A 13,900-nucleotide genomic window follows, 5' to 3' on the forward strand; every position below is an offset into this window, starting at 1 on the left:
ATGAGAACTTAATGGGGTAAACCCCTAGTCGGTGTGCTTGTGATTGGGTAGTCAAGCTTCCGCTGTTCTCTAATAAGTCTATTTGGCCGGTCGGCCTATGTAATTATTAAGTTGTTGTAAGTCTTAAGTTTCTTTCATCTTAGTTGTGTTTGCTATGTATAATCATGCTTAAGATGAAAGTGTTAATCTAGTGCACATCCTGGGAACTAGATTTACATGAGTATGAGAGTAGATCTTTAGCCATTTTTGTCAAGTTTCCTGAATGTGTAACACATCTGGTCGCCGCCTTCGAGTGGTTTGACGGGCACATATCAGGCTGAAGTTGACTGGCAGGCTAAGGACTCAGCAATGTCTCCAATATTTCTCTCTCGAGGCGTCGGATGTTTCATTATGTTTGTTTAATGACTTGAATTATTCATTTCATCTCTCAAATATAATGAAGGTCCGGAGAGCCTACGACATCTAAATATTCCAAAAAGATATACACACAATACGAATGTTACTTTCATAGGAACCAACTCAATTGTTCTGACATAATATTTTCTTATAAATTCAAGCTAACTCAATTGTTCTGACATAATATTTTCTTATAAATTCAAGCTGGTACGATTTTAAGTAATTTTAGTTCATAATTTTATATGTTGCAAGGGTAATTAGAAGAAATTAATAATCAATATACAAATTAATCCCAAACAAATTATTGATAAAGATAGATTTAGAATAGAGTTAACGAATATTACAAGAATAAGTCAATCACATATAACCATTCGTAATAAAAATTTCAAGCAACATTAAATAAAGTGCTCGCGCATTTACGTGGGCTACCTTCCTAGTTAGAGATAGAATTGGGATATTATGTAGGCAAATATATCAACCAAACCAAAGCGATACAAGAGATCGAAGCTATGCAGCCTTGAACAACACTAACGTAGCTGATAGATTCACTAGGGCTGGCGGAACATAGGACTTACCCCTTCGTTGGAGATCAAACTGAACCGATGCAGCCCCGCGTGTTAAGTAAAAACCTCAGAAAAGAGGGTGGCGATGCGTCAAGAGTAGTTGTATTGATCTGTGTGTAGATTACAATGATCCTGGGTGTACATATTTATACCCATGGGGGATACTAGTCCTTGTAGGACAAAAAAGAAACTTTCCTAAAGATAAAAGAAAAACATAAAGTCCTTATAGGAAACTAAACACACTTTCCTAAAGATAAAAGGAAACAAACAAATTATTCCTAATTAATAGATAAGTTGCCATGCCGCATCCTCCTTGAACTCGGTCACTTCTGGATAAGCTTCCTTTAATAGATTAATCTCCTTAACCGAATATAGCAGGAATCCGACTACTGGCAATGTGATAATTCTCTTAGGGGCTTACCAAATTTCACTGTTAACAATGCAGTAAGCTTGAATCAATGGTTATGCGGCTTTTTGCAAATTATGAATGGAGATTCACAAATAGACTTCAATAATGTGTTCTCCTTATCTTTTATTGGTTATTTTTATCTTTATGCGCTGGTTGCTATTATTTTTGGACTGCACTTGTTTTGAGTGCAAGATTGTAATATTGGATTGTAGCGCTTTTGAGCAAAGGCCGGGATGTTATATTCCAACGCGCCAAAAAATCAATCTCGCGTGTGTGATGAATTTACGGCAAACGTCGGGGTGGGGACGGCGGGAGCCATGCACGCGCGACCTCACGTGATTTTTTTTCTTTCTTTCTAGAAAGTGTTATCTTTTTTTAAAAGGATAATTTCGTTATTGTCCCTAGTTTGGTGTTCAATATTGATTTTGCCCCTATTTTTTAGGGTTTTTGTTTTTACCCCTATTTATTTGAAACGAATCAATCGTTTGCCCCTATTCTATTAATTCTTACTAATGGTGTTAAATGTTAGGGGTAAAAAGACAAGTATACCCTTAGATATTTTCCCGTACTTTTGACATAATAAAAATACAAATTATTGATGCCATACTATAGCAGTAATTTAATTTATCAAAATTTTGTGAAAGTTTACCAAAATTTTGGTCAAATTTGAAACGTAGGAAGAATCAGTTTACAACATATTCAAAGTACATGTCAAAATGGCTTATCTCAAAATAGGGAAAATATCTAAGGGTATAATTGTCATGTTTACCCCACATTTAATGCCGTTAGCAAGAACTAACGTAACAGGGTAAAAACAAAAACCTAAAAAATAGGGATAAAATCAATATTGGACATCGAAGTAGGGGCAAGAACGAAATTTCCCCTTTTTTAATTGAGTGTGTAAAACAAATTCTGATTTTTTTAAATTGGATTTTTGAATTTTGAGATGAAAGTTTCACATCTGAGTTGAAAATTTCAAAACGAGTCACAATTTAATACTTTCAACTTAAATTTAATACTTTCAAGTCAAATTTCAAAATTTCCAACTTAAAATATGAAAACTTTCAACTCAAATTTCAAAAACTTTCACTCACAATTTCAAAATATTCATCTCAAATTTTGAAAACTTTCTACTACAAATAAAAACTTTTAACTCGAGTTTTTTAAAATGCTAATTACTAAAATTAGCGCTACTTACGTTAATTACCACTAATAACGATAATGTCGTAGCGGGGGAGCGAAGTTGCACGATTTATGCAGTCGGCGCACGCGCACCCACTAGCAACCCCCTATAAAACAGGGGTGAACTTGTTACAGCACATAAAATATAGGGGCGTATGCATGAAGTGGTCATAATGGGCTCAATAGTTTAATCTACCAAATGTGAGGGATAGGCAAAAATTGATAGACTAAGATTTAATACATTTTTGAGGAAAAAATATTTTAAGAGTTGAGATAGGTTATGAAAGGCCTATGGCTCTGACCCATTACCACCCCATGCATCATCGATCTAGCGCAATTTACCACTGATTTTGCATGCACACACGACATGTCTAATGCACAAATTCAGATGGCGTGATTACACAATGGACACCAAGATAATGTTCAGGTAATGATCAACACAGTTCAGTTAACTAGCTAGCACGTACAGACGTACTGTGTTTTTTTTTCCGTTATAGGACTACAGAAAACAAATTAAAGCATTCTCCGTTACTGCTTTTGCTGCACAGTTCAGTAAAGAAACCCCTCTAAGCATGCACAACATCTATAGATCAGTGCAGTGGTTGCCTGATCTGCATGCTAGTTTATGACCTGCAGCTCCTTGTCCGTGTGATGACGCTCTCTCCAGTGGCCCGATCTTCTGGTGAGGGAAAAATTCTCGTTTTGATCGAGTGCGACGTTTGTGACGTGGCTATCAACCAAAACAAGTCCAGGACGCCATGCAATCGCTACAACACAGACGATATTGTACCAACCATAACGCGCAGTTGATGATCCCTGCAATGCAAACGAGAGAACACTACAAGAACAAGATAAGATGCAATCTAATCATCACGCACAAAAAATAGTTATAATTGAAGTGGTAAATCTAATCGACTCGGCAAATCAATACACCAACTATTGGGGGCTCTGAATCTATAGTCGCCGACTAATCGAATGAGGACTAGAGACAAGGTGAATGGCACTTGACAAAATTCAACTAAACAAAACCCAATTGTTCTAGAGGGTGTACATAGACATTTATAGAGGAAAATAGAGCAAAGGTTATGTGTTGGTTCGTGGAGGTGGAGGGAGGCACTTCCGAAATGGGCCTAGTCTATTACAAGGCCCAAGGCCGAAGTTCGGTTTCAACAACAACACTTGTTTTGACGATTCTCGTTGTCTCATAATGAATTGGATATGAGACTGGATGCGTTTGAAAAATGACGAGATAAGCTTTTCAACAAGTCCAAGATCACCCAAATCGGAGTTGACATTACGGCGTTAGGTCCGTTTGAAGTCAATGCTATTTTTGGAGGCCGAACTGGAACTGGACTTGGACTTGGATTTTTCATTGAAACATGTGAAGTTATGTGCGTATCCGATGAAGTGACATCCTCATTATTATGCAACCCCCTGCTACAAAGTAGTCCAACGGGGTTGCATAATGTCTATAAGAATAGAGACACAAGATATAGGGGTAGGACTCTCTTTCTCATTCATTCTCTCCTCTTCTTCTCAACCACAAGTGTCCAACAATGAGCAGCCCCCCTCCTCTTTATATAGCCATATTGTATATATGGTAGGTTTAGGTGTGGGCCCAATTAATGTATAGATGGAAGGTTTCCATATTGTTTATATGGAAGGTTTCCTAACACTCCCCCTTGGGCACTCACCGTGTGATGTCTATGGCTCGTCAAAACTCCAGAAAAACCCAGTGGGAAAAAATTAGAGAAAGAGTACATAGCATACGCTTGCAATGTCACACGAATTGCCTCGTTAAAAACCTTGATAAGAAACTGCTGGAAAAACTTATCCAAGGGAAAAAGAGTACAATTCACCCAATTCTTCGTTCAATCTTTCTAGATTGATTTTGGGTACTTGATTTTCTATATCAAGATTCTGGAATGAGTCAGCGAAATTCTCCCCCTGAATTTTGAATTTATCTAAGTCTCATTATTCCGATTTCTCGGGCACACCTATTCAAGAGAATATGTAAATAATGATTTAGTGGATGAAATTGCTAGACTTCCACGTGACTTAGTTCATTGCTTCTATGCAATTCATGTACATGGAAGAGATTGGGGCTCATGTGCTTAGTGAGTTTGCTTCTCACGTAACTAATTTGCATATGTGCGACATATGCTGCTTAAATTTCATAAATGGTGGGGGTTGAGACTATTTTCAAATCGCGATTGCTGTCGTGGGTAACCATCTCTCAAAACCATGCCGAGGTTTTGAATAGTTCAGCGATGCTTAGTTCAGTTCAATTAGCCAAGTATTCGTGTGCTGCTATGACACACTCGTGTTTGGCAGTTCTATCCCATTTGGCGGTAATTAACTATCCCAAAGCCATACACCATGAACATTTCTAAGTGCGGTTGGACAGATGCACTATACTTCCAGTTGTCGCATGCCTTTAGCTGCAAGCGTAAGCACGATTTGGATTCGGCCAAATATTTCAAATCAAACTCAAATTCAAAACGAACGAGTTTGTTTCTTCAATTCTTTTCTGGTTTATTCAATTCTTTATGTGTTGGTTCGGGACCTAGTATTTAGCAATAAGAAGAAGAAGAAGCATATGAAAATACATCTCCTCGTATATCCATGGATACTCGCGTAGAGTCTCATGCAACCAATAGAAGTTGGCAATGAGACCGATTATGGGCAATGTCTCTTTTAGACAACAAAAACTAATTGGCAGTCAAATAGGAGTTGAATGGAATTAGTTAACTAGAAGTTGAAAAGAAGAACCCAACCTGAATGTTGATAAGCATTGAAGATAGAATCAATGAATGCATTTCAGGAGCTTGGATCGGACACTTGCATAATAGTACATGAAGAAGTACTAAGTCCCGAACCAACACATAAAGAATTGAATAAACCAGAAAAGAATTGAAGAAACAAACTCGTTCATTTTGAATTTGAGTTTGATTTGAAATATTTGGCCGAATCCAAATCGTGCTTACGCTTGCAGCTAAAGGCATGCGACAACTGGAAGTATAGTGCATCAGTCCAACCACACTTAGAAATGTTCATGGTATATGCTATTTTATACTAGAAATAGTTCTTTATTGCAGGGAAAGTGATGACGAAGTATATTGATTCAACGAAGTATTCTAGTACATTGGATTCAATTAACTTCACAGCGAGCTTCTTGCTCAACAGCTATGGCAATGTTTTAATTTTCTGACATAAATTTTTGGGCCGATCCGATCTAGCATAGGAGATTATACGTCCATAGCCATGCAAAAGGGCTAGGAGTTATCCCCCTCAATTCATGATGAGTGCGCTATTAGGATTGTCGTTTTCTTTTCATGTTCATAGTTCTAGATTGTTCACCTTGACCTGTGTTCTACTCCCCCTTTTCCTCTTTTTTCATTGAGGTAAGTGCACCAGGCTAGCTGCTCGTGTTGATTCCATTATCAACTATGCTAGTTGGTTTGGGAAGACAATGTTCATCTAGTGAACACTATCCTGAATGTCACGCGATTCTATTATCAACTAGCTAAGCATACTTGTATGTGCACTAGTCATGCTTGCGTGCGACTTTCATCGTGTTTGGGTAGATGTTGGCGGCTGTTAATGACAAATTTTATGCCGCCAATACCTGTATAAATCAAGGAAATAAAACATCCAACATAGTGATAGGGTTTAATTGTGACATATTCCACTAGTGTTGGTGTATATTTTGAATGCAGGCAATAAAACCCAAGGTTGGACCAAAAACAGACTTAAAGAGGAGAAGAGTTCCTATCAATATCAAGTATGGGCCAAGAACTACATTGAAACTCTATCAATTGGGCCATCTGTACGCAGAAATGGGTAAAGCAGGCTAAGGAGAGGAACCAGGCCAAGCCAGCAGGCTGTCTGGCCTAGCCCAGGTTCGGCCGAATCACCAGCTTCACTGTTTGATCCAGGGTTTGGCAGGGACGGTGTTGATCTTTTCCTGATGGCGGTTGAAGGGCAAAAATGACTTTTCGCATCACTGTAACTGTCATACTTGTCCTATAAATAGAGGAGCTCATTTCACTTCACTCACACACTCCAAGCTTGAGCTGAATTATAAGAGGCTCTATTGTACTATATAGTATACTAGATTAGGAAGAGAGTAGAGTAGAAGAAGTCGCAGGAATTCCGAAGTTGTCGGTAATCCTCTCCATATTTCTTTCTGCTCTGTTAATTACTCTGATTATAATAGAATTATATTTTGAGTAATTTAGTTTTGCTCGGTGAGAATTATCTCTTGGTTAGTTCCTATTTAGAGTACATCATTCACTATAATCAACTAAAATATAGTGATTTACTTTGGTGTATAGCTAACACTAAAGTAAGTAATTAATCTGCTTAGACGCGATGTCTAGGTAGTTAATTTTTGGTGTTTGCTCCGCATCCCACAGTAAGTGTAAGGAGGGTGTAGAGGTGGTGACAATCCTCACGACACTAAAGTCCTCCCTATCCGGGTACGCCGTAGAGCGATATCTGGGAGCAGCGAGCTGGCTAGTGCCTGAAGTACCTCATTAGGATTAAAGTTAAGCTTTCCGTAGACACTGTTCTTCACCGGTGAAACCTCTCTATCCTTTGTCTATCTATAGTTTCGTGTCCTTGGATGAACCTGAGCTGGAGTTGACACACACGTTCCCTGTGGAAATCGATACCTGAGAATACTCCCGTGTGAAGTGCTACATCGATATTTTCCGTGCGCTTGCGAATTTTATCTGTGAGGTTAAGAAATACCAACAAGCATTTCTGGCGCCGTTGCCCGGGAACGAGTCGTTGTTATCTCCGAACCTTGTTCATCCTCGTATCCTTTTTATTTTTCTTTTTTCTACCTTTATCCCTGCTATCCTCAAGAAGCATTCCTGTAAACTCTTCTCAACCGATGGAGCTGTCATCAATCTTTCAACTCTCTGCTCCGCGGGACGAATCTTACAAGCCACCTCCTTCATCGGAGCCAATTTTTACAACTGCCTACGAGATTCGTCCCGAACTAATAATCATGGTCAAGGAAAATCCTTTTTCTGGTCTAGACCAGGAAAATCCTTACCATCATCTGCGGGAGTTCGAACAACTCTATTCATGACTTAAGATTCTAGGCATGAAGCAAAATATTGTTCGGTGGAAATTGTTTTCGTTCTCTCTTCAAGAGAGAGCGAAGTAATGGTACACATCTACCGTCGGATGTGTGAACGGTGACTGGGAAAAGTTGTGAGACAGATTCTATCTTGCTTTCTTTCCGGTAACCCGTATCACCACTCTGCGGGTAGAAATCCTGAGTTTCCAGCAGATGGAAAAAGAATCGATCGGTGCAGCCTGGTCCAGGGTCACTAATCTAGTGCAATCTGGCTCAACTTTGCCTACACCCGATCATGTGCTATTGCAACATTTCCATTCGGGTTTAGATAAAGAATCTGCATTCTATCTAGATGTCATTGCCGGAGGATCATTCATGCACAAAACTCCGCCTGAAGCAAAGGTGATTCTAGATCGAATTCTAGAAAACACCTCCTTCATGGGTTAGTTCAATGAGCCCCTCCCCGAGGCATCAGTGTCTAGAATAGATGAGCCTCTGGTTCTCTAATCCGAGCCTGAAGTTTCTACTTCTCCCGATTCGACCAGAGAACCTCTTCTCGAGCCATTGCCCGTTGAACCGAAGAAATTCGAACTCCGGGCTGCGCTCCCTTGTTCAGGGATGGATTCGATGAAGACTACGAAAACACTCTGAACTACTTTGCAAGAGAAAACCACCTGCTCCCTTGCCACCTCCCGATCCAATAGAGTATCAATTTCTAAAGGAAACAGTCCGGGAGCTGACTTCCATCATGAGCGACGAATGGTCAAAGGAGGTAGAGCTTTCTTCCGAAGTAATTCAGATAAATACCGCTCCTAGAACCATTCCTTATCGCCTGGAAGGGAGCAATGTTGGAATTCTCTGCAGCCCTACGGTCGGTGCTAATAGTGTCTCAGAATCCTTTGCGTTCGCATACCTAAGTGATAAGGCAATTACACCGACCGACAAATTCTTCAAGCATCCCAATGGAAACATTATTGAAGGATTTGGGGTTGTACAAGATGTGCTTGTCATTAATGATGGGAAAGAGGCAATTCTGGACTTCCACGTTTTCGAGGTCCAGGATTTCAACGTCCTGATCGGGCACCCGATTGAGAAGCTTCTCATCAACTCGCCCCGATCAGGCAGCCTCAACTTCTCTTTAGGCGGGTCTGAATTTTCAATCTCCTTCGAGCAGTCTAGGTTCGCCCTAACTAACTCCCTGCCTGAAGAAGATTGCGCTGAGGAAGTCATGGCAGTTCTACCCCTAGAGCCCCCTGAATCACTTCTTGACAATGAAGCCTCCGACTTCATTGAAGAAGAAGATGACTCCGGTGAGACTCTTGCTCTTCCCGTCCTAGAACTGCCACCACGACCTCTGCTAGAATTAAAACCCTTTCCTCAGGGACTACACTATGCTTTTCTTCATGGCGATAACGAAGCTCCCGTTATCATCAGTGGCAAGCTTTCCGAAGATGAAACCAATCGTATTCTAGTCGTGCTTCAAAAGCATCGCTCCGTTCTTGGTTATTCCCTTCAAGACCTCAAGGGAATTAATCCCGCTCTTTGCACACACCGCATTCCTATTGAACCTAAGAGTTCGCCCTCCAAGGAGCCTCAACGATGGCTTAATAATGCGATGCGTGAAGTTGTAAAGAAAGATGTATTGAAACTCCTGCACACCAGGATAATTTACCCCGTGCCGTACAGTGAGTGGGTTAGCCCAGTACAAGTAGTGCCCAAGAAAGGAGGAATGACGGTCATTGCAAAGCCAATAATGAGCTAATTCCTCAACGAACTGTCACGGGATGGAGGATGTGTATAGATTACCGGAAGCTTAACAAGGCCACAAAGAAGGACCATTTTCCGCTAACCTTTATTGATGAAATGTTCAAACGGCTAGCAAATCACTCCTTCTGTTTCTTTGATGGGTACTCTGGGTATCATCAAATTCCCATCCATCCTGAAGACCAAAGCAAGACCACGTTCACATGCCCATACGGAACCTATGCGTACCGTAAAATGCCATTTGGGTTGTGCAACGCTCCTGCCTCTTTTCAGAGGTGCATGATGTCTATCTTCTCGGATATGATCGAAGAAATTGTGGAAGTCTTCGTGGATGACTTCTCGGTCTATGGAAAGACCTTCGATCACTGCCTCCAGAATTTGGACAAGGTCTTGCAGCGATGCCAAGAAAAGTACCAGGTGCTTAACAGGGAAAAGTGTCATTTCATGGTCCGCGAAGGGATTGTTCTTGGTCATCGAGTGTTTGAGAGAGAGGTATCGAAGTTGATCATGCAAAAATCGAAGTCATAGATTGTAATACACCCAAATTCTAGGGTTAAGGAATTCTTGTCAAAAATAGTTGGAAGCTAACTTTTCCATCTTTGAGAGCCAAAATTTCCATTTTTAACTTAGGTGTGGTCAACCTAACTTGTACTACAATAAATTTTGAGAACAAATTAAAACATTTTCATCTCTAACCTAGGACATAAATGCAAACACAAGTGTAGACATGCATACGCACATATGACATGGTTTAACTTGAGTCTTTCTTGTGCATTTGGATCTTTGTTTTCATTTCATATTAGGTCTCATGAGCATGATTAAAAGATAATTTCACTAAGCAAAACCTAAAGGCGTTCATGAGTAATAATATTAAAGACATGAAAAGGAAATCTAGTATTACCACTTCAGGTCAAGAGTAGTCTAAATAAATTTCTTACAACTATTTAGATGCATCTAAAAATTGGAAATGCACATATAAAGAAAGACCTTGCTAATTATCTAAAATAATTTGTGCAGGATAAAATCATGGAAAAATTCATGTAAGCTCTACTTAACACATACAACTCACTATAATTTTGGTACAATTTAATAACTAAATTTGATACCTCAAATAAATCAGTCAAACCAGTCAAATAATAGACTAATTATAATTCCTAATCGGCTAAAACCATACATTGTCTAAAAGTGAATTTATCTGCATGGAAGTGTATAAGGGAAATACTTTATTCAAATACTAGGTTAATTATCAAGAATAAATATATTTTTTACAGAATTTATTTCTTCTGTTTAGACCTCCTAAAAATTCAAACAAAGTTCAATCGAGCCTATCTTCTCCAATTTTCTGAGAGCAAACTACACATAATTTTTGAGTGCAACCAAGGAAAATGGAATCTAGGTATCCCCATCTATCATAAAAAAAATCCACACTAATTTATCCTGGTCACAAAATAAACTATAGAGTTATAAAATATGAGCGAGAGAAATAATACTGAAAAATCATCCAAAATCAATGTTCACTCCTGTTTCTACCCTCACCACTCTCACCCACCTAGCTTACATCGACCTGGGCCCACTTGGTGGCCACTTGGGCTTGCCCACTCCCTGTCCATCTCTTCCAACCGACCAGCAGAGAGAGAGAGAGAGAGATGGTGCTGGCATTGCTCGACGTGTGGGAGCGACGTGTCGACGCCCTCAAAACGCCGAGCTCCTTCTCTACTTCTCTCCCCAACATAGAACTTTTGGATAAATTAGACTACAGTGCTTAAACAACTAAAACTAGATTACTTATGGACTATTGACGGGTCTGTCAATAGATGGGTGATAAAATGCTTTGTGCAACTAAAACATATTTTTGAGTTGGGCTCGGGGTGCAAACCGGTTACTTTGGTAGTCGTACCCCGTCTAATATAAGGACCGGTCTTCGGGCCTTTGTTGCAAGGCATCTTCGTGCAACCACAAGTCTAGCGGGTAAGGCCTGACTAGAAGTTTAGATCTTCTCAAAACAGAGACCATTGGTTGGAAGGGTGTGGGGCCAGGATTAAGGCCGATTTTCACCTGGCGCTAGGGGGCCATGTCTCGTCCCGGGGGATCCGGCAACCTTTACCTTGTCAGGGACCGGCGGGCGGTGAAACCTCAGCGGGATCTCCTATTTTGGGTAGACCTAGATGGATATTCTTGTCACGACCTCTATGAGAGTACCGTGGTGGTACCCGACGCGTGGCAACACGTGTTAAGGTTGTGTCTTGTGGATAAAGTTGTACATCTCTGATCAGAGTTAAAAACTATTCGAATAGCTGCGCCCTCGGTTATGGGCAAGCTAAGCAATGTACCCAAAGTTAGTCATGTTTTATAAAACCTTGGGAGGGTGAAATCATGATGGTGTAGTCACGTGGAGATTAGCCTGGGTTAAGGCAGGTTCGCAGGCTCATGCGACCTTGATGATATTAAAATATTGGCTTAGAACAGGATCGTGTTTTAAAATGAGCTTTAACCCAATTAAAATGTTTAAACTATGGCTTTATGCAAAATAAACCTTATTAGGCCATTTCCTTGTTTCCCCTATTTTCGATGTGACTTGTTGAGTACGGTGGTGGTACTCACTCTTGCTCACGAAATTAATCCAGAGGATGGACCTGAGGAAGATGAAGGCTTGGATCTCTAGTTCGCTCCGCCGTCGAGTGCCTGTGGCTGTTGTTGTTCCGTAGTCTTCCGCTGTTTTATTTGTTTATCTTTGAGTGTGAGGGCCTAGAGTCGCCCATGTAATAAAGTACTTCCTTTACGTTTCCGCAAGTGTGGCTTCTAATAATCAACAATATCTATGTGTACCTCGCCTCCTAGGACGAGGATTAATGCACTAAGCGCTTGCAAATGGTGTATATTTCCAGACGTGACAAGTTAGTATCAATGCCACCTCGACCGTAGGACGAGCCAGTTAGGGGTGGACATGAAGCTCGTGGCTCGTTAGCTCGCTCGGCTCGTGGCAAGCTCGGCTCGGCTCGTTTGATTTTTCTAACGAGCCGAGCTGGTATTTTAGCTCGTTAGAGATAACGAGCCAGCTCGAGCCCAAGACAACAACAACCCTATTCCCCACTCCTCACCGCATCAGATCCTGTTCCGCAGTGCACTGTGCGCCGTCGCCCACTGCCCAGGCGCAGGTCCCCTCCACCTGAATCGATGAATCCATGAATCCTCGATCCCTTTTCTCTCCTCGCGTCTTGCTTTCACTCTAGAGCGCCACTGATGAAGTCGTGTCGTCGTCTCGTCGACAGTCCTCATAGCGGTCCCAGGGCAGCAGCGCCAATCCTTGCGTGTTGAGACCATCGACCTCCCGCCATCGTCGGCCTCTACCATCACCATCGCCATAGTCCGCCTCGGCACGACCAACTACCCAGCCGCCGCCTGCCTAGTGGCTGGCCGCTCAATGGACGGGGCAACGTGGAGTCCACCACCGAGGAAGCAGGTGGCTGGCCCCTCATCGATCTGTGCATTCTTTCTTCATCAAAATCTATTTGCCTTTTCAGATCTGGAATATTCCATTGATTTCTGTTGTGTTATTGGTTCAATCTGGCACTCTGTTGCATTTGATTTGTAGCAATCGATCTGTAGCATGCTTGTGATGTATCATTGTACCAACATTTTGAGGATTTGTTGTTTTGGAACATTAAAGTTGTGAGATTTTGCCCTCTTTGTTCTCTGCAGCTCATGTTCTTGTTCTAGCTCACGAGCTAAACGAGCTAGCTCGAGTTGATGAACGAGCCAAGCTGAGCCTGTCTTTTAGCTCGTTAGGATAATGAGCCGAGCCGAGCTAGCTCGTTATCCTAACGAGTCAGGCCGAGCCAGCTCGATATTCACCCCAAGAGCCAGTGGTCTAAGCCTTAGGATTATAATTTTTAGAAAATAGTTCTTTAATTGTGAAAAGCTTCATTATTCTATCTTCACCTGTCCACTCTTTACAAAACTGGTCATTGACTCTTATTTCAAAATGTTGTAGATGCCTGAGTTCGAGACTACCCGCTACTTCAACTTGGCCGGTTTTGTGGAGCAACTTCGTGCCTTGGCTGCTGAAGTCGGATACTGTATCACTCCGGAGTACCGCGTGGTTCGCAACTTCGAAGACAAGGGTGTACTTGAAGCACTTTGGAGTGCCAAGGTGATGATCATCTCCAACTCGATGATGCTGGAAAGTTGTTGGTTCACAGGAGAAGCTGACATCTGTGAATCTTCCTACCAAGAAGCTGCATTCCATGCCATTGGGGCCCTTTGCCAGAGTCACTCCGACCAGTTGAAGACCACTCCGTTCCACTACCACACTGCTCGCTAAAATCTCTTGATATAAAAGAATGCGTAGCTCCTGAATCAAAACGTACAGATGCATGAACAGAATTAACCAGGAACGTACCAAGTATGACTTCTGGCGCAGCTTGTGCCTCCTCAACCGAGACGTGATTCGCACATCCCCTCACAGGAGCTTGCAGACACTTTGGCTTTGGGCAC

Source organism: Oryza sativa, chromosome 5, assembly GCF_034140825.1.
Source record: "Oryza sativa Japonica Group chromosome 5, ASM3414082v1".
Lineage (NCBI taxonomy): Eukaryota > Viridiplantae > Streptophyta > Magnoliopsida > Poales > Poaceae > Oryza > Oryza sativa.